This window comes from Saimiri boliviensis, chromosome 9, assembly GCF_048565385.1.
Source record: "Saimiri boliviensis isolate mSaiBol1 chromosome 9, mSaiBol1.pri, whole genome shotgun sequence".
Classification (NCBI taxonomy): Eukaryota; Metazoa; Chordata; class Mammalia; order Primates; family Cebidae; genus Saimiri; species Saimiri boliviensis.
Genome location: NC_133457.1, coordinates 1,464,692 through 1,467,997, shown reverse-complemented (window position 1 = coordinate 1,467,997; position 3,306 = coordinate 1,464,692). Strand labels below are relative to the sequence as shown.

General features: G+C 44.2%; 1 pseudogene; it reads right to left on the bottom strand.

Moving 5' to 3' along the window:
- Nucleotides 1-293: 293 nt before the first annotated feature.
- LOC141585517 (large ribosomal subunit protein eL8 pseudogene) lies at nt 294-566 on the bottom strand (annotated as a pseudogene).
- Nucleotides 567-3,306: the final 2,740 nt, after the last annotated feature.

Sequence of the window (3,306 nt, the reverse complement as noted above, 5' to 3'; positions counted from 1 at the left end):
GGCACGCGCCACCATGCCCAGCTAATTTTTTGTATTTTTAGTAGAGACGGGGTTTCACCATGTTGACCAGGATGGTCTCGATCTCTTGACCTCGTGATCCACCTGCCTTGGCCTCCCAAAGTGCTGGGATTACAGGCGTGAGCCACCGTGCCTGGCCTGGAGATGCTGTTTCTGGGCTGTGGTGCTGCCTCTTGTCCTGACTCTTGCTCTTTCTTTCTTTCTTTTTTTTTTTTTAAAAGAAAATTTGTATTGTTTTAATTATTTTTATGTACAGAAAACTCAACAGTGTACATTTAACCCAGTTTCGTGGCAAGTTCTTTAGTCTTTGCCTTTTCGAGCTTGGCGATGCGAGCCACAGACCTGGGACCCAGGACGTTGCCTCTCCAGTGACGGCGGATCTCATCGTATCTGTCATTGTAATTGGTCCTGGTTGCTTCCACCAGCTTAGCCAAATCGCCTTTGTCTTCCGAGTTAACCCGCATGAAGGTGACTGTGGTGCAGCTCTTCCTGTGGGCTCGACGTCCCGGTCTTGCCTTCCCCTTGATAATGCAGGAAGGGACCCCCATTTTACGACACAGGACAGGCAGGAAGACAAGCAGCTGGAAGAAAGCATTAGCTGAAGTGTGTATTTTGACCAAAAGCGCGGTGCATTTCAGAGCTAGCTCGGTAGCAACTGCTCGACTCTTGCTGGTATTGGGGCTGGTCGCCTGGCGACACGGGGAGTTGAGGCAGACATTTGCTGCCCGTTGACTGTGACCTCACCTCCTCTTGTGCTGTCAGTGTTCCCTTCTATGGGGATCCTGTGGTATCGGGGGTGAAGCATGGAGGAGGACCCTGTGTCTGTATCATGGGGGAGCTTCCCACCCACTAAGAAAACTCCAATCCAAACAAGAGCCTTCCCATCCTAAAGCTCCTCAACTTTTGTCCCCACTGGTGTTCGATCTCGCTGTCTCAGCCTAATGAATAAGACAGTTTTCTCTGTCTCCAAATCTCACCAACCCTTCTCTATTCATGGATGATCCCAGAGAAATTTCTATTTCTGGGTGAAGTATACAAAGACCTGAGACATTTAGAAATACAACACTCTCCTCTTTGGGGGTCTGGGACTGGAATGGGAAGGGTTAGGAAAAGGAGGTGCTAATATCGGTTAATTTCTTTCATAATAACACACCCTTTTAGTTCCTTCCTCTGTACCAGTCCCTGGGAGAAAATGTCCCAGGCACTGCTTGGTTGCCTCATGACTCCATTCTTTAGAAGTTTGTTCTGGTTGGAAGCAAAAATTAGAAAGAGATGAGTCCTGTAGAAACAGTGGATGGTCATACATTATTTGAAGAACTGTACTGGAAGCCTTAGTTTTTTCAGGCTGAGTCATTTTTTTTCTAAGCATTTCTCTTTAGAGTGTTGTTTGAATAGGAAAAGGTAATTTTAGACCAAATGTTGAAGAGCTCTTACTAAGGAATCTGGACTGTATTTGTTTTTTTATTGAGACCGAGTCTCGCTGTGTTGCCCAGGCTGGAGTGCAGTGGCACGCTCTCGGCTCACTGAAACCTCCACCTCCTGGGTTCAAGCAAGTCTCCTGTCTCAGCCTCCCGAGTAGCTGGGACTACAGGCACCTGCCACCATGCCCAGCTAATTATAATTATTGTTTTTTTTTTAAATTTTTTTTTTTAGTAGAGATGGGGTTTCACCTTGTTGGGCAGGCTGGTCTCAAACTCCTGACCTCAGGTGATCCACCTGCCTCAGCCTCCCAAAGTGCTGGGATTACAGGCATGAGCCACCATGCCCGGCCTGGATTGTATTTTATAAGCAATGGAGAACTTTATGGAGAAAAGTTTCTCTATTTTGGGTAAAACTCAGGCACCAATCTGGATGCTGGATTAGAGGAGAGCAGTCCAGAGGTGGGAGCCTGTTATGTGGCTCCTCCGACAGTTTACGCAACCCAGGTTCAGAGTCTTTACGCACACGCCTGCCCACTGCTCTCTCTAGACTGTGGTTCTCTCAAGAGCGGAGACTGTGAGCTTCAGTTTTAACTCCCTCCACTCCCAGCCCCCAGATCTGCGAATATATTAGCTTTCACATTTTTGGCAGTTAATAAATATTGACTGAATTAGATTAGTCCCAACTGAGCTCTTAGAATAAAAACACTAAAAAATAAAGAATCTCCATTTTTCACAAAGTTTTCGCTGTGGCGTGCTGTTGGAGTGAATCACCTTAGTCGAAACAAGCTCTTTATTTTGGCAGTAAAATCGGTGACAGCCTTGGGTAAACGTTCTTCCCCTCCCCCAAGTGTTAATACCAGAAACTTAATTCTCTACTCTGTTTTATAACATATATCCACGGCAATAGAATATTAAAACCACATTCTCAAGTTGTAAATACCACAAACCACAGTTTTACATGGTATTGCATAGTGACTGTCTTTTGCAACAATTTTGGCATGGATTTACAAGTAGCAGCCATTAAATTTCATATGCCCTTTAATTTTTTTATCTCTTCATTTGCATGCATATATTTTATAATCATTCATTCTGGTAATAAAGCCCACAGGATCTTAAATTGAACTGAAGTCCCAGATGCTTTAAAAGAATTTATGTTGCATAATTGTACTGGTTGACCTGAAAACAAACAATATCTTATGATTTAAATATTCTTCCCAGGAGAGGAGTCAAACTGTTCTTTAAAATTCTGTGGTTTCTATTGACTGACTTATCGTGAGCGAAAGACTCAGAAAACTAAAGGGATTATAGAAATGGCAAAGCCAAGGAAGCAGACAGTAGTCTGAAGATTTCACCATCCAGAACCATACGTGTATTTCAAGTGAAATATTTGTGAGATAGCTACAGAGTTTATTCCCCAGCCAGAAAGGGGAGTCAGTGTATTAACACCAATGATGTGTTTATGGAGACAGAGGAAAATGACTTACTTCAACAGGAATAATCTGAGTAAGCCAAGGCAGGAGAAGTGTTTAGTATTTGGAGGAAATTCCCAGGACATGAATTTGTTGTCCATTCCTACATAACAAAATACATCCAAACTTAGCAGCTTAAGGCAACAAACATTTTTTTCTGTGGATTAGGAGCCTGGGAGCAGTTTAGCTGGTTGTTCTGGTTTGAGGTCTCCATGAGGTTGCTCTGAAGCTGTGGCCAGGGTTGCGGTCTCACATGAACACTCAAGTGGGGCATGATCCTTTTCTAACTCACACACATGGTTGCCGACAGGCTATAGTTCCTTGCTTGCTGTTGGCTGGAGATGTTAGTTCCTCACTTGTCATGCGTGCCTCTCTGAAGTGGCCTAAGCAACTTCATG